At 41.6% G+C, this 27600-nt stretch overlaps 1 protein-coding gene and 1 pseudogene across 1 annotated transcript in view; one reads left to right on the plus strand and one right to left on the minus strand.

The window, feature by feature from the left end:
* AVEN (apoptosis and caspase activation inhibitor) overlaps positions 1–27600 on the minus strand; it is a 168100-nt gene that overhangs the window by 59886 nt on the left and 80614 nt on the right. The window lies entirely within an intron of this gene.
* LOC118993527 (ferritin light chain-like) lies at positions 13063–15373 on the plus strand (annotated as a pseudogene).

Consider the following 27600-nt stretch of genomic DNA (forward strand, 5'->3'; position numbering starts at 1 on the left):
ATTCCAGGCAACCTCTTAGGAGCTTCCCATCAAACAGGACACAGATTTACAACGAATGTAGGTCACTGATACTTCCACCGAATATATTTAAACTTCCATTGCTAGTCTCTGATTGAAATCTCTGGTCTCTTTGGCATCTTCCCAATTTGCTTGCTTTTTCAGAGCACTTCCTGACCCAGTATTCCTCTTCTAGGGCTCCCTACCCCAGAACTAAATGACCAGTTTGCTCTCACTAACTAGCATTCCCCATTACCTTGCACACCGGCCCAGCAGGAAAAAAAAACCAAAAAACCCTTTACCCTGGATTCATGATTCATCTGCTTCTATATGCAACAGGGTACTTAGAGACAATCATGACATGTGGATTTGTCCTACATTTTTAAATATATTTTATTGATTATGCCATTAGAGCTATCCCATTTCCCCCCTTCATTCCCCTCCACCCTGCACACCGCCTCCCACCCACATTCCCCTCTTTTAGTTTATGCCCATGTGTCATAAGTTCTTTAGCTTCTACATTTCCCACACTTTTCTTGCCCTCCCCCTATCTTCTACCTACCGTCTATGCTACTTATTCTCTGCACCTTCTCCCCTCACTTCCGTCTCCCACTCCCCTGTTACTAACCCTCCATGTGATCTCCATTTCTGTGGCTCTGCTCCTGTTCAAGCTGTCTGCTTAGTTTGTTTTTGTTTTAGGTGTGCTTGTTAATAACTGTGAGTTTGCTGTCCTTTCACTGTTCATATTTTTTATCTTCTTTTTCTTAGATAACTCCCTTTAACATTTCATATAATAGGGGCTTGGTGATGATAAACTCCCTGAACTTCACCTTATCTGAGAAGTGCTTTATCTACCCTTCCATTCTAAATGAAAACTTTGCTGGATAGAGCAATCTTGGATGTAGGTCCTTGTATTTCACGACTTGGAATACTTCTTTCCAGCCCCTTCTTGCCTGTAAGGGCTCTTTTGAGAAATCAGCTGACAGTCTCATGGGAACTCCTCTGTAGATTACTGTCTCTTTATCTCTTGCTGCTTCTAGAATTCTCTTTCATTTTAATCTTGGATAATGTAATGATGATGTGCCTTGTTGGTGTGTTCCTCCTTGGGTCCACCTTCTTTGGGATTCTCTGAGCTTCCTGGACTTCCTAGAAGTCTATTTCCTTTGCCAGATTGGGGAAGTTCTCCTTTATTATTTGTTCAAATAAGTTTCCCACTTGTTGCTGTTCCTCTTCCCCTTCTGGTACCCCTATAATTTGGATGTTGGAACATTTACAGATGTCCTGGAGGTTCCTAAGCCTCTCCTCATTTTTTTTGAATTCTTGTTTCTTCATTCTTTTCTGTTTGGTTGTTTCTTTCTTCCTTCTGGTGCACTCCACTGATTTGAGTCCCAGTTTTCTTTCCATCACTATGATTCCCTGTGCATTTTCCTTCATTTCACTAAGTGTAGCCTTCATTTTTTCTCATTTAATTTGCAACTAAAATCAATCAATTCTGTGAGCATCCTGATCACCAGTATTTTGAACTGTGCATGTGATAGGTTGGCTATCCCTTGGTCGCTTAAAAGTATTGGCTCTGGGGCTTTGATTTGTTCTTCTGTTTGAATCATAGTTTTTTTTTTGTTTTTTGTTTTTGTTTGTTTTTTGTCTTCTTGCACCTATTACATATGAGGGGCAGAGCCTTAGGTGTTCACTGGGGCAGGACAACCCAGTTGCAGGGCTCTGATGCTGTATGTGGGGGCAGGGTCAGAGAGGGAACAATGGTGCTTGCCCTGGTCTCTCTCGGATTTCAGTCCCCTCTGCTGCTTCTCACAAGCAAATTGGGCCCTTCTGGTGCTGGTTTTTGGTTGGGTGGGCTTGTGTACGTTCTAGGACCCTGTGCGTCTCTCCAACTAATTCTCCTGTGAGGCTAGGAGTCTCTCCCAGCATTTTCTTGATCAGTGCTTTTAGGCTTTATTTCCCATCGCTGGGGCCCTGGGTTGCAGTCTGTCTTGCTGCCCATCTTTGCCTGGTTTATCTGCATGCGAATATGTGACCGAGTCAGCCAGCTGCCTTGTGTGCCTAACTGGGTCTGCTCATTTCCTCTCTGCGCCCAGGGTCTGCTAGCCACCGCCTTTTCCTGTAGTGACCCCTCTCTGCTGGCCGCCTACTCTGCCCCTCTTACTGGTCTGGATGAATGGTTTTTAGACTCCCACACAGTTCAATTTTCTGTCTGTTCTGGTTGTGTTTTTGATTCTAAATATTCATTGTCCTTAATTTTGGTTTTGTGAGGAGGCACAGTATTTCCACCTATGCCTCCATCTTGGCTGGAAATCTGTCCTACTTTTTTTTATACTTTAAAATTCTCATAACATAAAATTTACCATCTTCACCATTTTTAAATTTTGTTAATTCAGTAGTGTTAGGCATATTCACATTGTTATGCAACCAATCTCCAGAATATTTTATCTTGCAAAACTGAAACTGTGTACCTATTAAACAATTCCCCATGTTCCCCACAACCTACACATCCTGTCCCTGATGACCACCATTCCACTCTGTGTTCCTCTAACTTGGATTACTCTAGAAACCTCGTGTAATTGGGAACAAACAGTATTTGTGTCTTTGCACCTGGCTTTCTTCTCTTGGCCTTATTATTTTTTTGTCAATACCTTATGGTATTCCTCCTTATAGCAGTGATTTATATCTTAACCCCAGTACTTCTTTTATCTTTCTGCCACTATTTTTAAAAGGATATGCTTTTTTTTGATGATAAAAGTAATCTATGTTCAAAGCAAAATACTTGAAAAACACAAAGAAAGAAGTCATTCATTCCTAAATTCCTATTACCTTAAGTTAATTAACACTAGTGATGCTATGGTCTTAGTAAGGTTCTCACAGTTATTATTTTCTATCTGTGTATATACAGATGCAAAAAATTTTTTGACAAACTGGTGTTAAAACATACACATGTGATTTTTCCTCCCCAGTTTTATCAGTCCTACTATGACCTTTATTCTTCTCCCTGTCCTGTTTCCTTCCTATTTTAGGTCCACACCTACAACAGCCACTAAGCACTTGCTCTTCCTGCCTTTGGACTTGAACCTCTAAGCCACTTGCCATACATTCCACCAGAGTCTTCCTCATGCACAAATCCCATTGTTTCTCTGTCCTTAAAATCCCGGAAAGGCCACTACACAGAAAATAAGGTCTAAGATCTTGAGGAGAGCACAGAGCACACTGTTGTCTGCTCCCTGCCTACTTTGTCAGCCTGACCCCTACCAGCGTCTACCTGCCACTTCACACTCTGGAAACAGATACGTCCCCTTCACCCTCCCATACCCTGGGATGTGTCTCTCATCTATGCCCTGGCTCTTGCTGTTCCCTGTCTCTGGAAAAACTGTCCCCTATTATTCTTCATCTCCCGCAACCCTATACATTTTAAAATTAACCACCATTGCCCTTCATCATACCCTTCCAGAAAAAGGCCCTTTTGCCCAGCACAGCCTGAATTGGTGGCCCTCTCTGGGACCACACAGCCTGGTCACTGCTCTGCTACTGGACTTACCCTGGCTTCCTAATGACTCATGTCTATGCGTGTCCATCTGACTCACCAGACTGTGAGCCTAAGGACAAGGCCCACATCTGATTTATCTTTGGACCTCTAGCACAGTGGCAGGTACATAAAAGATAATAAATGCCTGATGATTAATATTCTAAATATACTTCTTCATTTCTCAGTTTTTAATAGCTAAATTTATATTTGCCCTTGATCATTTTTTAATCTTCACCGGAGGACATGGATTTATTAATCAGAGAGAGAAAGAAAGAGAGAGAGAAACATTGATGTGAGAGAGAAATATCGATCAGTTGCTTCTCATATGCACCCTGACCAGAGATTGAACCTGCAACCTAGGTGTGTGCCCTGACTGGGAATTGAACCTACAACCTTTTGGTGTATAGCACAATGCTCCAACCAACTCAACCATCTTGCCAGGGCAGCCCTTGATAATTTTTTAATGCTTTTCTACAAAGTCTACCTTTAGCCACTTATTGTAACCATAATTCCTTCCACTGAATTTTAGTTTTAAGAAAAGTGACACCCTTCATTAAGGTTCTTATTGTATTCAGGCTACAGACAGAAAGAGACAAAGTGATCAAGTCTATTCCCTCCCTAAGGATTAATTTAAGGACAAGGAATATGTACAGAACACCTACTCGTGCCAGGCTGGACTCAGTGCGGGCAAACCATCACCTTTGTTAGCATCTGCTCACATCGGGCCATCAGAGAGCTCTATGATGCATGCACAGGTTACAGAGGAGAAGGGCGGCTCATTTTTTTAATAATATGTTTTCTAATTATAAAAGTAAAAACAAGAACTTTTTTCAAAAATTTCCATAAAATATTTACCAAAACCTAAAAATATCTGTTATTTAAGCACACTGAGATAACCATTTTATTTTCATCCAGTCATGTATACATTTTACCCAAATTGTATACATTTTAAGTATAACACTTAAAATCAACACTGAGTCACAACTGTGTCCAAAGTTCCATATAGTCTTCCACGACCCAAACTTAATGGCTGTATAATATTCCCTCTTGGGGTTACCACACAACCTAACTATTCTAACATTGGTGGAAATTTAGTTGGTTCCCCATTTTTCACTATAAATGATGATTAGATTAACTTCCTTATACATAGATCTTCATCTGATCCTCTACTTCTTTACGAGAGATTTAGAATAGCAAAGTTACTAGAAGGGCCCTGGCTGGTGTAGCTCAGTGGATTGAGTGCGGGCCTGTGAACCACACAATCGAGGTTCGATTCCCAGTCAGGGCACATGCCTGGGTTGCAGGCCAGTTCCCAGCAGGGAACTCACGAGAGGCAACCATACATTGATATTTCTCTCCTTCTCTCCTCCCTTCCCCTCTAAAGATAAATAAATAAAATCTTTTAAAAAAAGTTACTAAAAGGGAGAATAAACTTTTTACATATCTGGGAAAATATTGCTAATCATGTTTTCCCTAAATGTTCCATCAATTTCACCTTGCTGTCAACTATCTAACCACAGGCCTCTCCCACTTCACCTTTATACGGAAGTTATCTTGTAGTTGACATTTATCAATTTGATGGGAAAAGGGGATTTACTTTTAACATTTTAACCTGTATTCCTTTGATAAGTACATGGAAACATTTAATCCTACTAGTTAACATCTCTATTCCTAACAGGCATAGTTTTAAAATTTGACTGTAAAAGCCTAATCAGGGGAATCTCACTGAATTAACTGGTCTAATAGCATCTTTCCTCTTCTCTCACTGCCTTACTCATGTTCTGCATTTAGAGTTATTATTATTGAATACTTAAAAACCTACAAAGTACAACTGCATCAAAAAATAAAATACCTATGAATAAATTTAATAAGTTGAAAGATCTGTACTCAGAACATTTTAAGATACTAAAGAAATAAATTGAAGAAGATACAAAGAAGTGGAAAAGGGAACATGTACAGGGCTCACGGACTGGAAGAACTAACCTTATTAAGGTATCCATACTACCCAAAGCAATCTATGGATTTGAAGCAATTCTTATTAAAATACGAACTGTAGATTTCTCAGAACTAGAACAAATAATCCAAACATTTATGTGGAACTTCAAAAGATCCCAAATAGCCATAGCGATCTTGAGAAAGAAAAACAAAGTGGGAGGAATCGTGCTACCTCCTAGCAACCTGTACTACAAGGATACAGTCGTCAGCACAGCATGGCACTGGCCTAAAAACAAACATACAGATCAGTGGAACAGAACGGAGAGCCCAGGAATAAACCCATGCCTGTATGACCAATTGACATTTGGCAAAGGAGGCAAAAACATACAACAGGATAAGACAATCTATTCAGTAAATGGAATTAGGAAAACAGAACAGATACGTGCGAAAACTGGAACTAGACCACCTTTTACACCTTAGACAAAAAAATAAACTCAAATGGATTAAAGACATAAATGTAAGACTTCAAACCATCAAATGAGAGGAAAACATAACTGGTAAAACCTCAAACATTTCTCTTCCCAATATTTTTTCTGATATATCTCCTCAGGCAAAGAAAACAAAAATAAACAAATGGAACTACATCAAATTAAAAAGTCTGTGCACAGCAAAGGAGACTGTCAACAAAATAAAAAGACAATCTATTGAATGAGGGAAGATATTCACCAATGATACATCTGATAAGGAGTTAATATCCCAAATTTATTAAGTATTCATGCAACTGAACACCAAAAAGAAAAAAAGAACAATCCAATTAAAAAATGGGCAAAGGACTGAACAGATACTTCTCCGAAGAGGACATACAGATGGCAAATAAACATATGAAAAGATGCCCAACCTCATTAGGCATCTGAGAAATACAAATTAAAACCACAATGCGATATCACCTCGCACCTATAAGAATGGCCATCATCAATAAATCAATAAACAAGGAGTGCTGGCAAAGATAAGGACAAAAGAGAACACTTGGGTACTGTGGGTAGGAATGCAGACTGGTGCAGCCACTATGGAAAACAGTATGAAGAGTCCTCAAAAAACTAAAAACGAAACTGCCTGACCCAGAAATTCTACTTCTGGGTATATGTCCAAAGAAATCCAAAACACTAATTCAAAAGAATATACGTACCTCTGTGTTCACTGCAGTGTTATTTACAAGAGCCAAGCTATGGAAGCAACCCAAGTGCCCATCGGTAGATAAGTGGATAAAAATGTCATGGTACAGAGATACAATGGAATATTACTCAACCATAGAAAAGAAAGAACTCTTAGCATTTGCAACAACATGGATGGAGCTGGCAGGTATTATGCTTTCTCAGTCAGAGAAAGACAAATACCATATGATTTCATTTATATGTAAAATCTAAAGAACAAAATAAAATGAACAAGCAAAATAGAAACAAGACTCATAGAGGCAGAGAAGAGACGAATGGATGCCAGAGGGGAGGAGGGTTGTGGGTATAGATGAAAAAAATAAAGGGGTCAAGAAGTACAAATGATATGTTACAGAATAGCCACAGGGGTATAAAGTACAACATAGGAAATACAGTCAATAATATGGTAATGACTGTGTATAGTACCAGGTAGGTACAGGAAATACTAGGGGGAACACCTGGTAAAGTATATGATTTTCTAACCACTATGTTGTACACCTGAAACTCATACAAAATAATACTGAATGTAAACTGTAATTGAAAAATAAAATGTAAAAGAACCCCTACAAAGTGATAACTACAAGCTCTGAAATGGCCCCCACTCCTCACCAATGCTCCTTATCTAAATGAATATGGATTCCATTATCTGCATGTCTAGATCCTTCCACTATTTATTATTCTCTGTACCAGGTCTTTAAAAACAAACAAACCCTAAAAAAGGCCAGAGCATCTTGCTTTGTATTTACACTACTTTTGGAGTTGCTAGTTATTATCTCAAGAACGATGCTAGCATCAGCACTTTCACCTTAAGCCCTTGGGGCTCAGATAGCTTTAATGAAGGGGAAATTTGTCGTAGCTAGATAGGATCTCCGTTACAGAAGATTTGGCTTTGGAAATCAGTGTGCCCTGGTCATATCTTAATATTTAGGAAGCATGAATTCCTTGGGCATCACAACTCATCCTCAAATATAGTCAACACCTCTTGAAAGCATAACTAGCCTCCTGAAGTAACTCAACCTCTTTCAGATAGACTTTTATTTTAGGACACGTTAAGAAAAATGTTGGCTTTTACTTTTCATATCTCAAGAACAATGACAAACAAATCCTTATCTATGGAATTATTTGATCAAGATGTACCTAATCTGCCTGGGATTAGTTAAGGTTAACAAATCTAGAATCTTTAAACTTATGGAATATGACCCCTTGAAAAGTATCATATAAATTGTGTAACCAATTATAGTAAATTATTTATCAGCAAATTATTAACAAAGCCTGATGTGGGGTAAGATCTGATTCCTATGGCTCTGATTAACAACCTAACCATCTGTGTTATATCAAAGACCTCTTCTAAACAGCTTATTTCATGAAACACATTTTTGCTTTACTTTTGATATTTTGTTTCTCTCCTCTTTTTTTATTTTTTTTTTTTTGGTCACACAAACAGCTCATTCAAACTTTTGTTAGAAACAAATAAGTTAATTACTGTTGAATTTATAACTGCTTTACAGATATTCTAATGGCCACCATATACATGTTTAATAAATATTAATTTAAAATAAATCTATGCTTCTGAGTTAACCCAAAAGCATATATTTTAAGAATGTAAACTGTACTTTAAATTTAGAAAGTTTTTACAAGATTAAGACAAACTACATTTGAAAAGGATAAGGTAAAAAGAAAGGTAATGAACTTGGTAATTACCCTTCTTTGTTCCATTTCAATGAAACAATCTTATCAGGCAGAAAAAAGAATTAGTATGGTAAGATTTAGTCACACATTGTTTTAACAATTGAAGGAGTACTTGGGAATTTATTCTACCCTGAAACATGTGTTTAACTTCCATAATGTTAATGATAATTATATGCAACCTTTCAATGTAATAATAGTCAAGCAAATGCATTAATAAAGAATAATCACAGTCACTTCATCTAGGCATATTAGTTGATTTATTCTGTGACTTCCAAATTGTGTAAGACGGGCAATTGTGAGAGCCTTCAATGTTACAAATGTAGAGCAGACTGGGAGACTTACTTGGTAAAAGACCAAGTAGTAAATATATTTGGCTTCGCGGGGTCACATAGTCTCTGCTACAACTATTCAACTCACTGTCACAGCACATAAGTACTCATAGGCAATAAGTAAATAAATGGATGTGGCAATGTTCCCCCAAAAACTTTATTTAGAAAAGCAGGCAACTGCCCAGAATTGGCGCCTGGGCGGTACTTTGTAGCCGGTAACACAGAGACTCTCCATCTCACCGACCATTCGCTGAATGCCTACAGCATAATGAGGGACAGGAGTACAGTCTGGCCCTGTCCTCCAAAGAGTAACAAAAACCTGCTCAACACCTGACACTAATACAAACTAATATTGAATGTAAACTTGAAAAATAAAAATAAAAACCTGCTCAATAAAATAGAGCAGCACAGAGTGAGTATAAATGAGGTAGTGTAGGAGTTAGATAAGCAGAAAGAGGGGGGAAGTAGGGGGTGCTTCCAGGTGGGGAAAACAGCCAAGTGAAAAATGCAAGGAAGTTCTAAAGTGAGCAGGAAAGCATGTCACAAATTTAAGAGAAGTGAGGGGCAAGTGCGAGAGTCTGCAGGAGCCGGCCAGCTCTACCCAGACTGCTAGGTCCCAGGCCACCAGACGGAACACAACCCAAGGCAGTGCCGCCCAGTGGAGCTTTCCGCAGTGACGGAAGCACTTCACACCCGACTGCCAGGGACCCACCCCGTCAGCAGACTCACTTCTCTCCAACCCTCAGTCAAAAGCAGTTCTGTCCATCCAGCAATGCAGCAGCACCACTATTAAAGAATGTTCCATAAACTTCACAGTAAGTCGCTACAACAAAGGCAAGAACAACCTGGTTACTGAGTGTTGTCAATTCAAAGACAAGTCTCTACACAAGAAAACTTGGAGGCACTGATGTCTTATAAGCTCTTACTGCAAAGCAAACTTAAAGGAGAGAGAAGTTTCTGAATCTGACAACAGAAACGAGGCCAGCAAGACAGGGCTGTCGAGTTGGCAGGGAAGGTGGCCCTGCAAGAAGCTGAGGTAGGGGGTACTGTGGCCAGCGGCCAGCAAATCTAGGCTAAAGAATGAATTTCAAGGACTAATAATCAGTGCAGGAGTTTGAAGCTGAAATGGGGTAAAGTACTAAGGAAGAGTGCTCACCAAGAAGCAACTGACTGGGGGAGAGAAAACGTGCTCCTGGTGGGCTTTAGAACCAGGGAGGTAGACAATGGGATTCCTGACCCAGAGTACCCAGTTATGTTCAGCCTATAAAGTGCACGTGTTTTATCACCTTGGCACCTGAGTCTTAGTTTTATTTTTACCCAGGTCTTTATGTGGACTACTAGTCACTGAGGCACAGAGACGGTAACCCCAGTCTGCCAGAAGTCTTGATGTCATACTGCCAATGTGCTGACTTTGTAATTTGAGTGATTTCAAGTGAGTGGACCACACCTCATAGCTTTACACCGTCTTTCCACAGCCAGGGATGGGCCAACCCGAGTCGAAGGGAAAAACACTGTGTAGGACTGGTGCCTGCATCAGCCCTGTGAGATCCCAGAGGAAAGAAAGAAGGCTAGTTTTCGAGGATGCTAAATTTAAAAATGCTTCAAGAATTTGTGGGATTTTTAATTGTTTAAACAAGCCATGAAACTCAAGTAAGAATTCTCTACCACTATGACAAAATTAGATTGTTTCAGCAAGAAACCTAAATTTGCACACAAAATAGAAAAAAGGGCATTGCTGTGATGAATTACTCTTTACCACCTTTTTCAAAGATAGATCAAAATACCCTCTTATAAATGTCATTTAATCTCACTGCTAAAGATGAGCAGGTGATAAATGGGAAACAGTGTCCCTGATAAACAGTGAAGAAGACATGTGAAGTTTGATCTTCACATGTCGAAGAAGGGAAATTTATTCAGAACAAATAGGAACATAAGGCATTAAACGGCTAAGGAACTGAATTAAAATACACGATTACAGATTGATGAAAATAAGTGCACTCAATTGTAACTGGCATAACTACTGCTTAAAAAAAAGAAAAGAAAAAATCTAGTCCTTTCTTCCTAAGTGCTACAAATCAGCTTTCTGTTTGAGACCTACCAAGGAGTCCTCTGAATGCACCAGCACCTTGAGGAACAGATGAGGAAACTGTCCTGATATGATACAGTAAGTCCCTAAGACAATAGAAAAAAACAAGTATCTTCCAGCATTTTACAAATCATCTTCCAAGCTCTCTCTTGAGCGCTCTCTCTCTCTCTCTCCCTCTGTCTGTGGTTCCCTAATCTTTTAGGAGTGAACAGAACTACGAACTTGAGTTGAGAATATTTTCCTGGGGAATACAGACCTGATTCAGTACAGCATCCTGACACCCAGCCACCCCAGACAAAAAAGTACTAAAAGCACAACATCAGTACTATTTTGGATCCATCTGCAAAAAGAACTACTTTAGCAAGCCCTAAAGACAGTTTAACTAAACACTAATATCAAGTTCACTGTAAGCCAAGTAAAAGTCAGGTTCTAGACATGAGACTTTCTAGAAAAGAATGTTCGCATGAATAAAATATGCATAAATTATAATCTATAACTCTTTTCTCAGAGACTTTGAGCAAAATATTCTCTCTTCCTTTCATGTGAAACAGCCTATAAATACCTTCTTGCTAAATGTAAAATGCTATGGGAATAGTCACTGTGAATTCAAAATTCAGACGATCATATTAAATATGAAATTCTGAATGAAAAGCAGTCTGATTTAAGAAATACTAAAAGCCAATAGCACGATAATCAAGATAACCAGGATTTCATGATTTTTAAACCCCACCTGTTCCTCTCTGGGCAGACCCACTTACTTGCACACACCACCTACTCCTTAGAAAAAACACAGAAGATGCATTTCCTGAAGGGGCTCTTCTTTCAGAATGACTACCAGTGACAGGCGTGATACAGTGAGTGCATTATCTGTGTCTGAATCACAAACCACTATCCCTCACGCAAAAAAGGCAACCTTCAAAAACTGAAATTCCACTTACAGGCTCGTTTGTATAGGTTTATTTTTAAGTTATTTCAGTCAGCACATAACCATCAAATTAAGGGACCTTTTAAAACATTTTTGAAAATGTATTTATTTGCAAAAAAGAAACCATACTGGATGTTTTCACTAAATTCATTAAAATAAACCTGCTACTACAAAACCAAGTATTTAATTTTAAATATTTTAGTTCATCTTTTCTTTTCACCTTCTCTTAATAAAGAGCTTGGTCATTAGAATTCATGTATCAGGGAGAATACAAAAGCCAATTGGTTAGAAAGATCTCTTTTTCATAACCAGAAATATAGCTAATTTGCAACAGATAAAACAGCTCATTATAGTCAAAATAATCCCCTGGGAGAAGAAAGAGACAGAGATCACAGAAAGAATGTAACATCAGAGTCTCCACATTGACAAGGACAGAACTAATTCTGAGACTTTACAGCATTAATCTCCAGGGAAATAAATCTCAGTGGAACTACTGTCCAGCTTCTTGCACAGTTTGAACAGACTCCCAGTATGTAAAAGTTAGAATATCAAGTTCATTAATAGGTACATCTTACCAAGTCAAGATGCAGATCACTAAGAATAGCATCAGATGTTACAAACGAGCTACATATACCGATGCAAATGAGCAGAAATCTGCAGAATGAAAACAAGAAGCTTTAGGCCCTACTATAATGTGCCCTGTTTAGTAACTTATACCCAACCTGGCAAATTTGTAAACACTGTTTCAAAAATCAACAAAATAGTGTGAAGCCTCCATTCGCACCAGTGGACACTCATGGTGAAAGTCATACAGTAACCATAACCCTGCAGAAACTTCACTTTCTCATAGGACCTTTCATCCTTTCTTCCCTTGTGACTCAAACTAGCCTCATCCAGCACCACAACTCACCGGCTTCCCTCCCTCCCTGCACCTCCACTCCCTTAGTCATGAGGCCCACAGGACGACAAGGTTAGCATTAAACAGTCCTAGGAACAAAGCCTCATGTCCTTGACCCCAGAAAGAGAGTTTCAGTCAAACTAAAGATAACATCCAGGCCTCCGCTGTGTTTCAGCCCCAGGCCCAGAAAAACAGAAAGACCCCACTGACCACATCCTTGCAAAACCAAACAGAGAAACGCTAGGGCCGACATCAGGATCCCATGCAATGGCCAACTACCCCCTACCCTGGCTCCAGCCAGTCAGTAGAGACCACAACCCTAACTTGCTCACTCACCATAATTAATAGCTCCTCCCCTGGAAAACACCAGGGAGCCAGATCCCAGATCTTCTCCGAGCACTAACCTCACCTGTGACTCCAGGCTGGTGCCATTTCCACAAATAAACCTCTGCTGTCTTTGATGCAAATTGCTGCTGGCACTGGATCGGGCTTTGATGTGCGCCGGGAGACGGACTCCTTCAGTCAGGTAACATTATCTTGTAGGTTACATGTGCACACACACAAGACAAACATGGCTCCCAGGACAACTGTATATATACTGACATTACAATGTGCACATTTTTGAAGCATTACTTCTATGAGGAAGTTAAACTGTATTAGAAATAGATACAATTACGAAGGAAAATGATAAAGGTCTTTTTAAGCCAGAATTTTTTAATTGCAGAACTTAACACATCAGTGGTTTGTAAAATCAATTGAATGGGTATCAGCATTTCCGAAATCAAATAACCAACAGAATACACCAAAGACATTGTATATAGTAAATGTAAGATTTATTTCATGAATCATTCATATCTGGCATGTGTGAGGAAGAGAAAGCAATATAAACTGTATGTCTTACTTCGAGCCTGTTCATACATTTGAATCCTCTGCCCCACACATTCCCTTTACAGGACACAACCTGACTAGTCAGTGCTTGACATGAAGGGAAACCTGGAAAAATCATGTTCCATCTCACAGCCTGGCAGCTCAAGAAGCACAAAGGCCACGGCCTCATTCTGACACCCATTCCACTGTGTGGGGTTTCTTCCACACCACCAAGCAATTCTCAGGCACCAGCAGGTGTCACATAATTCAACTCACCTCTGACACCACCAGAGACAGCCCCAAGTTCCACAGGTTAAGGCAGGCGTGTCCAACTCATCTTCACCGGGGGCCACATCAGCCTCGCAGTTGCCTTCAAAGGGCCAAATGTAATTTCAACTTCTTAACACTTAAGGAGTAGTTACATTTATACAGTCCTAAAATTATTTTGGCCCTTTGAAGGCAACCATGAAGCTGATATGGCCCCCAGTGAAGATGAGTTGGACACCCCCAGATTAAGGCTCAGCACAACCAGACTGTCCCTCCACTTCAGACGCCAATCACACGTCCAGGTGCTTTTGCCCAGCTGACTATAAATCAGAGGTTCCCACAACCCCCTCCTTGGGTTTCCCTGATTTGCTAGAGACGCTCACAGACCTCAGGACACCAGCTTACTCACCAGGTTACCAGCTTATTACAGAGGCTATAACAGGAACGGCACGTGTAAGAGATATGTAGAGCACGGTACGGGAAAGGGCTCAAAGCTTGTGTGTTCTCAGAGCCTGCCTCTCCCTGAATGTCCATGTTCATGAACCCAGAAGCTCTCTGAACGCTGCCCTTTTCGGGGTTTTATTGAGGCTGCGTTATATAGGTATGACTGATTAAGTCACTGGACACTGGCAAGTGATTCGACTTCGACCTCTCTCCCCAATCCAGAAATCCAGGGGGTGAGACTGAAAGTTCCAGCCCTCTAATCACATGGCTGATTCTCCTGGCAACCAGACCCCATCCTTAGGTACCATCCAAAAGTCACTTTGTTAACTTAATAAAAGACACCTTTATTGTTCTTACCGCTTAAGAAATTCCAAGAGCATTGTGCCAGAAATGCGAACAAAAACTAAATATATACTTCTTATTATAGAGTGCCCTCGGCAGTCCTGGGATCTGTCTCTTGCTTCAACAGAGTTTTACAGGATAGATGTAGGGACACCCCTTCTTTCCAACTACCCTCCAACCTCTTTGCTCGTCACCACCTTCTAAACCACCTCAGCCTTCCTCAGCCACCGAGACCAGCCAGCACTGTTTTTTTTTTTTTTTGGGGGGGGGGGATTTCTTAATTCTTCATTGCCGAATAACTGTAAGCTCCTGAATTCATCAGAATTATCCCACTGAGGTGGAGGCTGCGGTCAACCACCTGGCCAACCTGTATCTGCCGGCCTCCTACACCTACGTCTCTCTGGGCTTCTATTTCGACTGTGAAGATGTGGCTCTGCAGGGTGTGGGCCACTTCTCCCAAGAGTTGGCCGAGGAGAAGCGTGAGGACTCCGAGTGTCTGTTAAAGCTGCAAAACCAGAGCGGTGGCCGCATTCTTCCCCAGGACATGGCGAAGCCCTCCCAAGATGAGTGGGGTAAAACCCAGGATGCCATGGAAGCAGCCTTGGCCTTGGAGAAGGACCTGAACCAGGCCCTTTTGGACCTGCCTGCCCTGCCTTCTACCTGCGCCCACCCTCACCTCTGTGACTTCCTGGAGAACCACTTCTTGGATGGGAAGGTGAAACTCCTCAAGAAGATGGGCGACCATCTGACTAACATTCGTAGGCTGGTCAGCCTGCAGGCTGGGATGGATGAGCATCTCTTCGAAAGGCTCACCCTCAAGCATGACTAGGAAGCCTTTGGAGCCCACAGCCTTTGAGGGGCCCCTCTGCATTTCCCTGCTACCTGGCTTTTGCCTGAGCCTCACCTGAAACCCCACCCTGGAACCCTCTCCTGGGCACTGGACCAAGTGGAAACAATAAAACTTTTTGCAGGAAAAAAAAAAAGATTTTCTCCTGTTTTTAAGTGTCAACCAATGGTTCTTGGTGCCAATTCACACCAACAGGAATCCCCAGTCTGGATGCAGTTAAGTAGGAAACTTCACTCGGTGCAAAGCAGCTCAGTTGTGATACAGTATGGCTGTGAAAACAGCCCAGCTTTGGAACACCTCAACCATGAAACAGCAGGGCTGTGAGGCAGCCCCGAGGCCAGCCGGCCCTGGGCCAGGCCCCTTTCCAAGTAGGCAACTCTGCTCTGCTCCTCCATGGTCTGGTCTGGTCTGCTCTATGCGGATTTGTTTTGCACTGCATGAGTCTGCTTTGCTCTGTGCTGCTTTGGCCAGACACCCTTGGTGTCTCTTCAGGTTAAGAGAGGGAGGGAGACAAAGGTTTCGGTCTTTGGTGGAAGGGGAAAGTGCACCTCCTCCCACCTCACCCCCACAACTCCAAGGGGTTAGATGAATAGGAGGTCTCGTCCCTGGTCCCTGATTGGTCTGTCCTCATGCAAATGAGGGCTCTAAATCCTCACAGTTTGGTCCTAGAGGCACTGTTCTGATTGATCAGAATAGAGCCGCTCCAGTTGATTGGATCTTACAGCTCTCATTGGATATGGAATATCTCAGTCCTATTAGCTGAACAGGATTCCAGAAACTCCTTTACAAGGGCTGGCTCAGATGGCAGGAACACGGCCCAGGCAGGCAGTTCAATGCAGGCTTCTCCCCGAAGTGCAGTTTGCGTGAGAGGCCCCTACATAGAAATGGCTGCTAGACTCTGCTTTTTAAAAACCTGAGCCCAGTTAGCCACCAGGAACCCTTCTTAGTAGGTGTCTTCTTTCTTAAGGTTAACCCAAGTTTTCTAGTAGCTCTTACTTTCAGGCCTATGACCTACTGCTTTAATTTATTAAATTGTGCAAGGTAATAAAAAACATTTCTTTAAATGGGCCATTTCCTGGAAGAAAATACTTTCACACGTGTAACAAAAATGAACATGTATCTCTAGAATATACAAAGAATTCCTACAAAGCTGAGCTACTTGCTACACATGTATATGGAAACTCTTGGCAGTAATTTATTAAGCAACATGCCACACTGTTCAGTTTTTGAAATCGAGAATGTGTAAATTATATTTTCAGAGTAAATAAAGTGGCTCTATATGTCTAACCACAAACCACATTTCCTGGCAAACCCACACCATTGGTCATGCCAATTTCTTTTAATGGCTGAGTCACTCTCCCACCAGCCTGTCTCCCTTCCCTCTTCTTTACTAAGGTTATCACTGAATTTACAATGTGGTCAAGAGAATTTGATCAAATTTTATAATCAATTATGATTCATGAAATGCCAGAGTAAAATGGCACCATTTTAGGAGACAGGATCAGAGGCTGCAAATCAGTACCAATAGTTATTTTTGGAGTAACATGTACAACTGAATACAACATGCTAAAAACCAAGTTCCCTACAGAGACAAACTCTAAAGGAACAACAATACAGAGAGAGAGTAGTTCACTGTCACACTGGGAAGGTGCAAAATGCACCAGAAACAATTTTAAACTAGGAAGCAGGAGGCCTGAATTCTAGTCTAAACCGTGCCATAAACTTGGTACAAATTGCATTATGTAACATCCCTAGGCTTCAGTGTTTTCATCCTTAAAAGTAAAATGAGATTGTTGTTAAAAGTTCTGAAACCTCTAAAATTCTATGATTCTATATACCCTTTCCACAGATGGGGAAAATGTGCTACAATGAGCTGAAAATAATAATTTAGATGTAAATGTAATATAAATTGGCACCTTGGTTTCCTTTTAACAACATTTAAAAAACCATTAAGCAACTTATTACCTCTTTTCAAAATCAAGTAACACCAAATATTTCAACAAAATAACTCCCTTTTTGCCCTAACTGGTGTGGCTCCATGGATTGGGCATCATTCCAGGAACCGAAAGGTCACCTGTTCAATTCCAGGTCAGGGCACACACCTGGGTTGCAGGCCAGGTCCCCAGCTGGGGACATGAGAGGCAACCAATCGATGTTTCTCTTGCAAACCGTTGTTTCTCTCACACATCGATGTTTCTTCCCTCTCTTTCTCCCTCCCTTCCCTTCCCTCTAAAAATAAATAAAACCTTTAAAAAATAACTTCCTTTTATCAATATTTCCCCTTATCAATCAACCTTCCAGTTACTCCCTGCGTTCTGGAAGTGTAAATACAATGTTAGGAGTTACTGAGTGGCAGAACAGCCCGCCCCCAGCGCTGTGCCCCAGAGCAGACTTCAGTCACACCTCTGAAACGGCAGCGGCTGCATGCGCGACATCAAGGCCAAACACCTATGCAATCTGCGGGATTCGTACTTCTTTGGCTGACCATAGGGATTCAGCCTCATTTGAACTACACATCCTTCCTGTGACCTACAATAAAACTCCTGCTCTAGCAACTCCTAATCTGCCTTTCTACAGTTTGTTCTACAGAATATTAGTCCTGCAAGATGCTCTAAAAAGAAGAATGCCACAGGTATTTCAGAAACGCTGCATGCTACCTCATTCTTGAGCAATTCACAATGAACATGAAAATATTAAAGGCTGTGAGAAGCCCTACAGTACAGAAATCTGATTTATATTGTTTTTTGATGTAACTACAAAACCCTTTTTTCACAGGGTATCTATTAACACCCTATAACATTCGTGTTCCAAGGAAGCTATTTTGGGAAGTGCTTAAACATAATGTGATGATATTTAATTCACGCATTGCTAAACTGAAACTGATTTGTTTTTCGTTGTTTGTTTTGCATTTTTGCTTCAGACATTCTATATGACTCAAAAATCATTTACTGAAACTGATTTGTTTTTTGATTTTGCTTCTGACACTCCTGTATTACTCAAAAATCATTTACTAATTTCTAAATGTGAAACTATTTTCCGACATCCGATTCTTCAAGGGTAAACACACAAACAGTAGAGCTCTCCCCGTGACACAAGCATCTGAAACCACCAAAGAATATGGCCAGGTGCGGCAAAAACCACCAGTCTGGGTGCGTAAATCACGGCTACCCTGTCAGGGCAAAACTGGTATCCATTCCTGCCTGGTTGTATAGTTTCAGTTTTGGTAACTGCAGAGTTTACATTAAAAAACAAAACAGCACTTTTAAGCAAAAGATAATTAAAATACAGCCAAAGTGAAAATAATTTAAACCACCAGAAGAAGGGAAATTTAAAAACTGAAAATTGGTAAGTCTTAATATACATCCTATAAAAGGAAAAAACCTATTATTGTTTTTAAAAAACAGACTTATGGAACAAGAGGCTTGCACACAGCATACATATTGGAAATATAAACACTTGAATTAGGATCGACTTATAGAGTCACACATAATGGGACAATCCTTGCAAAATGTAGAACACTTTGTTAGGTATCTAAATACTTCAGATTTTCGGCTTTTCCTCTCTTGATAGTAAGTGTTCTTTCCTCCTTCTAGTCATGTCAACAAATAAGAAGATAAAGAACAGCCTACCCCAAATCCCCACCATCAAAAACACTTGGTCCTAACACATTAGCTAAAAAACTGTGCTTCTCAAGGTGCCTCTCAAGTCTTTTAAACCCACCCAGGGGACTCTGTGACACAAACCGTTATGGCACTTGAAGACTCACTGTCAGATCTTCATAAAAACCACAATAAAAAATGCAGAACTTCTCCTCATTAAATAAACTCAAAATTACTACATCCAGTTACAGCTATTACTAAATACAGAGAAGAAAAAGCACTGAATACTAGCTTTCAATGTCAGATTCTATGACTGTAAAATTGCGAGATCACATTTCTCTCCACATCGGTGTCTCTTCTTCCCGCTGTCAGTTCCCTTTACCACCATCCTCTGAGCTCCCGTTCAAAATGCATCACTTTCAGGGAGGCCTCACTTCCCTACTAAATGCCTCCGGGACCAAGTGTTTCAGGGTGAAGTTGCACTTTGTGACTTGCTGCTTTAGGAAGATGTTCTTCACCCGTGCGTGTGCATGTATTCTCAACAAGATTATGTGAGGATTCTTTTATAACTCAGGGCTGCTCAAATGTTTCCACCAAAGCACTTCTTTTGTTAGAAGATCTATCATAAAATCAAAATTTATTTGAAGTCTTCTGTTTAACCTTTGAAATCCATTTGAAATGTAAGGTTCAATACCATGGTCTACATTTGTTTTAACATAAAAATAGGAATGTTTTTGTGTTGGTGAGGACATAGGAGAATTGGAATCCCGTGCACTGTTGGTAGAACTGTAAAATGTTGTGACTACCACAGAAAATTGCATAGAGGTTCCTCAAACAACTAAAAATAGAACTACAGTAGAATCTAGGAATCGCACTTCTGGGTATACATCCAAAAGAACCGAAATCAAGAACTCCAAAAGGTAATAGCAACCCCCATGTTCACCACAGCACCACTCACAACAGCCAAGAGGTGGAAGCAACCCCAGTGTCTACTGACAGATGAATGGATAAATGTAATGTGACGTATGCAATGAAATCCTATTCAGCCATAAGAAGGAAGGAAATCTTATCACATGCCACAAACTGATGAACCTGGCAAACACTGTGCCAACTGAAATAAGCCAGCTGCAAAAAAACAGATACTACATAATTCCAATTATATGAGCTATCTAAAGTAGTCAGATTCATTGAGACAGAAAGTAAAATGGTGGTTTTCAGGGGCCGGAGGAAGGGAGACAGGGGTTTGTTGTTTCATGAGTACCAAGTCTCAGACCTGCAAGACGAAAAAGTTCTCAAGACCTATTTCCCAACGATGGGATTATACTTAACACCACTGAACTGGGAAATGATTAAGACGGTAAATTTTGTGTGTTTTTACCATAATTTTTTAAAATGTTTTTAATTGCTGTATTTGCTCCAAATCATTAGGTAAAGTGATGTCACTGTATTTACTCAACACATACAGACAACGATGGAATGAAGTTGCCTGAAAACCCCAGGCGGCCTTGAAGGTGGCTCACAGGACACAACCTCCTGCCGCTCTCACACCCTCTGCTCAGGCCAACGGTTTCCAAGCGGCAACTACACTGCAGTAACTTCGAGGGAACATAAGGATTAATTAGGCCATCGCCCCTGCCACTGAGCAGATCAGAGAAACCCACCGCACCTTTCTCAGGGCTGGGACCTGTTACCTGTGCAATGGGTTGCCCGGGGCTGCAGTTCTCCTCAATTACCAGCCACTCTGTGTGGGAAAAGTGGGATTTCTGTGAATGGCCGTTTCTCCAGACAAAGTTCTCACCACAGTAAGCACAATGAACAACACCCAGTGTGGGACAGAAGTCAACATACACTTTAAAACATTAAATTAACCAAAAACTCCTTTGTTAAAAGAGAAACACTTGAAGTAAAAATGACAGACAGGCTCTTCCACTAACGCAGATATACAGAAAATCCTTATAGCCTAGCAAAGCAGGGAGACTCTCCATGGCAACAAGAGCAAGCAAAGGCTGTCCAATAATACAGAAATATGCAGCTCAATATAAGAGGAAATATTTGGCTGAGGTAACTTTAAACAACTGTATTAGTACAAATTCCAATGTTTTATCTAGCAGACCAACTGAATTTGGTTCTGGGCAATGTCTCATCAGGACCGCACCCGGAGCTGTCCCCTGAACAGTAACCGTCCCTACTACTTTCCGGAAGGTCTCCTTGTGCACTGCAGTATCGATTTTGTCATAAATCCTAGTACTCCACCTGCAGGTGCCACCACCAGACACTTAGACCGTAAGGACAAGTTCACTCTCCTTAATAATGGGATGTCAGTGGGTAATGTTACCACAAAAACAGATTAGCCTCCGAGGGAATCCAATAAAGCAGACATTACGGGAAAAGCTGCTTTTGTCCATGCTAGCGTCGCACTGAGACGCAGGCCCTCATCATTTCTGGATTACTGCGAAAGCCTGCTACCTGCCCTCCCTGCCTCTCCTCAAACCCATCCTCGTTTACACTTGAGTCACCAGTCTTTCTAAATTCCAAAACGTATCCAGGCACCCCCCTGCTTAATACCTTCTGTGGTTCACAAAGCCACTGGCATGTCTGAAATGCCACAGGAGGCGCTTTACCACTTCTTCCCTGCATGACACAGTTCTTGGGCACCTTTGTTTAGAAATCATCTCAAACTTACAGCAACGCTGCAAGAATAGTAAAAAAAAAAAAACCAAAAAACAAAAAAACCCCTCCTAATCCTTTCCATCCAGATTCGCCACTTACTAACCCTAGGACACAACCTCAGTGAGAGCAGGAACTTATATTTTAGTCATAGTGCCTGGCACAGAGTTGATAATCAACAAATTCATAGAAGGAATTAATCTGTAAGTGAATGAAGCAGAAATTAATAAAGGGCACAGTTAGGGTTTGAGAGAGTGGACTGAATACAAATGTCACCTCCACTCCCTCCTGGACTCTTACTTAAGCAACTGCTAAAGACTTTTTCTTAATCCTCACCCAAGAATATGTTTATTGATTTGTGTGTGAGCGAGAGAAACATTGATGTGAGAGAGAAACATCTATCAGTTGCCTCCTGCATGGACTCCAACCAGGAATCAAACCTGTAACCTTTGGTGTATGGGGTGATACTCCAACCAAATGAGCCACCCAGACAGGGCTAATCACAGTTCTTAAGCATTAATCCAGAGGAACAAAGAGAAGAGACAACAGCAGCCAAAAAAGGGAGGTAGTTGACCTGGCAGCCCTAGTCATGTGAACTTTAGAAGGGAAGCCCCGGAGGAAGGCACAGGCATCTATCTCTGAATGTGTGGATGCAGGGATGGCCTCAAAGCAAAAGGATGGCTGAAAAAATCTTACAGCACTTAGACTCCCCAGAGCTCCTGCCCAACATGACACAATCACATAATCAGCCCTCCCAGCAACAGCAGCTGAAAAATTCAATCAACTGTAAGTGCGCAACTATGTGCCAGGCTCAGTCTAGATGCCCCAAATCTCTGAGGAGACAAAGCTAAGGCCTTGCCCCCACCCTGGAGCTTCTGTTCTGGTGGGAAGAAATAAGCAAGCAAAACTGTGACAGATCTGATGTGACTGATGGAGCAAGAGGTCAGGGTGTGTGATGTGGTTCTTGCTACAGAGCAGAAATCTGAAAGAAAGAAGTGAGCCATGCAGGTATTCAGACAAAGAACATTCCAGATAGATGGGGGCAGGTGCAAGACCTTGAGGTGGGAGCATGCTCTGTGGGCAGCTGACAGTAATCCAGCAGGTGAAGGTACAGGGGCAAGGGGGGTCTGAGATGGGGTCTGAGATGGAGCGAAGGGCCAGATGACAGGAGCGTCCATGGAAGCAATGATTCCCCTCCCAGCTGCACACTGGAATCACCCGAACAGCTTTCCAAAACTTACATGAGTCCTATCCCAGAGTTTCCCGTGTGAATTTCGATTGGTATGGGGGGTGGCTGTTTGTACTTTCAAAGTCTCTGCAAGTTGTTCCAATGCGCAGATGAGGTTAGAGGCATGGACTCTAAGAACTCTGGACTCTGGACTCGAGGCAGAGCTGGGGGGATGAAGTGGAGGTCTCCCCGGGAAGCGGGAAGATTGAGCTACAGGTGGCAAACCCAAGACCCACCCTGCCAGCCTCTCCCCATCTAACTCAAGAAACCACTGAAGAAAACACTGGTGGCCAGATACCTATGCAGCAGCATAGGAGACCAATACTGGCAAAACACAAACAACGATTGCTTCACTGTGAGGAAGGGGAAAGCCAAACAGCTGGGGTGCTCCAAACTTCTGAAAGCTGAGCGTTGTTACCCAACTAACGGAATGGGAGATGGGGAAAAGCCTCATGAGAGTGTGCGAGAAAAAGATAAGAAAAATAGAGCCATCCATGCTACGTAGAAACACTTGGGGACTACTAAATTAAATAAGTAATTTAACCAGCAAGTATAATGGCTTAGCCTCCCTTGGAAACAATCATCTGGAGCGAAAATGATAGCTATGCTCTGTCTGTGTGGATGGGAAATGTGGCGATAATGAGTTTCTACTAGGCAGAAAATTCATCGACAATTCCAACCACTTCAAAGATTTTTCATTTTCGAGAATGACAAAGGAAATCTTTTGAAACTATATGTGCAAACATACTCAAGAATATATATACAATCCAATATTAACATGAGTCCACATGCTATTTCTAAAAATACCCAATATACTTATAAGAATATCAAATACTGTTTCTTAATTGCCTATATCGCCTGTCTCAGTTACTGTACAAACTGATACAAAAAAATCAAGCATCACTAAATTAGTAGCTGATTTTGTATATCTGAAAAGGAAATTTTAAAGTTCTAAAGAACATCAATATTTTAAAGATGCATAAGGCCTAACAATAGAGAGAGCACCGATACTTTTAAGCAACCTTTTAGTGCCTTCCACTGAGTAGCTAGAGGCACTGAACATGTGAGGGGAAAGCCACCACTACACTCAGACACGGCAGCAGGGGCTAGAGCCCCCAGCAATGCACCTAGGACGAAGTGTGGCGTCTGAGGTTGTCTGAAGGTAACAATCCACCTCATCTCAGCAAGCCTTTGTTGATGTCCTGCTACACACCAAGTGTCCCGCTGGGTCCCAGGTGAAAGGGCCCTGCCCTCAAGCTCAAAAGCTGTAAGGGAGAAGGACGCCCAAACAAGTCGTTGCGACCATCGTGCAGTCCCGGGTCCCAGGTAGAGAGGGCATGCAGAACAGGACGGACTGACTGCACTGGGGCACCGGGGCAGGTTTCAGGGCTGAAATGAGAATCTGGGAGAGTTTGTTTTCTCTTTTTTTTTTTTACGTGCATTAGGGAGACAGTAAAACAACAGTAAAAGGCAGAGAGCATGGTACGTTCAGGAAACCATCATTAAAAGCCAGGTGAATCTGTGAGAGGGAGCAGGAGTCGCTAGGGAAGGAAGCCGTGTGGCGTTCCTGTCTCCAGCAGCAAAGCTTTTGGAGGTCTCCGTGTAGAAAGGATGCACATGCGATTTGGTCTCTGGGCTCCGTGTGCATCAGGGGGTCCCCAAAACAGTTCCTTAACAATTACTGCTTTGACCTCATCAACTTAATACTTACTGCCATTATTCCCTGGGCCAAAAATCAAAGACTAAGCAAGCCTTCAAACCCCTGCATTAACTCCCCCTTTCCTCCATGGGAGGCAGGGAGCATCTCTCATCTCGTTAATCTTAAACCCACACCCTCCCTCTCTCCTTGAAGGCAAGAGACATTTTGCCCAAATGGTTCCATATATACATGAGAGAAATTTCCTTCCCAATCTACGGGAGACACAGATTCCCAAACAGAAGCTCCGCATCCATCTCTGTTAGCACATTTTCGCTAGCTACGTAACTTCAACAATTCTGTAACCACTAAGCACGTTTCCTAATTCCCACCCCCTCTGCATTCATCTAGCTAGTGTGGAATGTCACAGGGGACACTTGTCAAGAAGGATGCTACTGACTCTGTCACCATTGCTCCAGTTTGTGGTGTGACATCAGTCTTCGGAGTTCCAGGAGCATAAAGAGTGGGAATACAAACCACCCGAAAATGACCTGTGGCTCTAAGTATTTATTTTACATAACCTGTCCTACTTCCTCTCAGATTCTGATCTACAGGTCATTACCCCTTCTTCGTTCATTTCCATCCCATCCTTCATGGTTAAGAAGCACCTGTTTAGGAAAAACCATGACGGCACAGGAGGAAAATCTCAGATTTCAAAGCAAAACTTGTCTTAACTGAGAAGGATGCTCCTGTTCTTCAGGGAAATCACTCTCAACGCCATCTGTAAAGCTGGGTGAGACCAATGCCAAACATTAATTTCCTAACTACGTACCACATACAACTCACCATCTCCATCCAAGTAAGCACAGCTCCAGAGCTCAAAAGTGCGTTCAGTTTCAACAAGGAGATCTCTAGATAACCTAGGGTGTATGTGGCTGCAGTAACAAAAGGTGGATTTTAGAACCAAATCCTGTCTGGCCTAGTTTTCGAAATGAGAGTCCATCCCAAGGTGGCTATGTAGGTCACAGCAGGTCACAGACTGGAGGAGGAGGGGGATGAAGAGTATCGTCAATTAGAAAAATAAGTCAGTTCGGTTTTCCACATCAAAAAAGAAAAATATACACTCTAGGTTTCAGGGGAACAGGCGGGGGGAGCCGGAAGAGGCAGAGCACTGGGAAGACAGCAGCACACCTTGCTCCCCGTTCCCTCAACTACCAGAAGACAGCCCCTAATGTATCCTGCTTCCCAGGTCTACAGAGGTTCCCGTCGTATTTGTTGGTTAGAGGGAAATGAGAAATCTAGTCTCTTCTACTGCAATTTCAGTATTTCTTCTCTTTCTGCATCAGACATCAATACACTCAATGGCAAAATATTATAGTAAGTCTTTGAAAAGATATGAAATTGCGTGAATGATGAAACGGTATTAACTTTTTTAAAAGATGGCTCCCAAAGCAGCATAAATAGAAAAATAGAAATTAAACGTATGTTTGGTTTTTGTATGACAACTCAATTTCACATAATTTTTCTGAGACGGTTAAACTGGATATGAAATGAAACTGTTCAACTAAGGAAAACAATACAAAAATCTGTCAATCAGCCATGTCAGTGCCTAATGTGGCACTATAAGAAGACAGCTACAGCACTGGCCAGGTGGCTCAGCTGGTTGGCGCATCATCCCATACACCAGGAAAAAAATAAGTTGTAGGTTTGATTCCCGTCAGGGCACATACCTGGGTTGCGGGTTGGATCCCTGGTCAGGGTATATATGGGAGGCAACCAATCAATACTTCTCTCTCACATAGATGTCTCTCTCTCTCTCAAATCAATAAACATATTCTTGGGTGGGGATTAAAAAAATACAGCTACCTATACACAGGACAAGTTTGACATGACCCTTGTCCACAAGGTGCTAAAGACTAAAACTAAACAAAACACTTCAAGGATACACATAGATTCTTAAGTAGCCCACTGTATTTACTTGTACTCTCACAAACTCTATTCTTGAGATGAGTAACACCTGAGTTATCAGTGTCAATCTTTCTCCCCTTTTCTACCTAGACAAGCCCCTGAAAGCACCACGAAAAATTATCAGGTAGTTTTGCACTGGAAAGAGTACAAGACATCTTGAACAGTGTCTTCCAAGAATCCAATACAAAAATAATACCCCTGACTGCCCTGACCAGCATGACTCAGTGGGTTGGGCATCGTTCCACAAAGCAAAAGGTCATTGCTTCCATTCCTGGTTGGGACACATGCCTGGGTTGCTGGTTTGGCTCCCTCTCTTCCCCTCTAAAAATAAATAAATAAAATCTTTAAAAATAATAATAATACCCTTACTTTTCAGATGCCAGAGAAAATACTGATTGCTTAGCATCGCAGTATTGTCTTTCTTTTTTTTAAACGGCACCTACAGCCTTGCCTATCAGAAAATCCTATGAAGATCTATGCTGATCAGCATTCTAAGTACTCTGTTAGGTTTCTCGCTTTGCTTGAGCTTTTTTGCCTTAGTAACTCAAAGGAACTACTGAATACACCTGGGCATAGGATTAAATTTTTTAAGTCCAGACAGCAACCAAATTGTGCGTGGGAAGGAAAATGTAAATTAACTTTTAGGTTTGAGCACATACTTATTACATTCTTTGTTAGAAATGTAGGCAGACAAGAATCTCATTAAATATTTGGTGTCCTATTTGCTCCTAGTAACCTACAAAATCTGAAGGTGTGAATCACAATGTACAAAGCTTAAAACCATGAAGTACTGCAGAGAATGATAATGTCCTAGGCCAAAAGGCATCTGATCCAACCTTTTGCCTCCAATACTAAACCAGTCATGAAGAGTGACAGTAACCTCCTTCATTTTTTTCATCTTTTTTTAAGATTTATTTATTTATCTTTAGAGGGGAAGGGAAGGAGAGAAGGAGAGAAACATCAATGTATGGTTGCCTCTCATGAGTCCCCTGCTGGGAACTGGCCTGCAACCCAGGCATGTGCCCAGAATGGGAATCGAACTTCGATCGTGTGGTTTGCAGGCCCGCGCTCAATCCACTGAGCTACACCAGCCAGGGCAGTAACCTCCTTTAAAAGAGCATCATACATTTTAG

Source organism: Sturnira hondurensis, unplaced genomic scaffold (genome assembly GCF_014824575.4).
Source record: "Sturnira hondurensis isolate 20B ecotype Veracruz unplaced genomic scaffold, ASM1482457v3 Scaffold0008782, whole genome shotgun sequence".
NCBI classification, from domain to species: Eukaryota; Metazoa; Chordata; class Mammalia; order Chiroptera; family Phyllostomidae; genus Sturnira; species Sturnira hondurensis.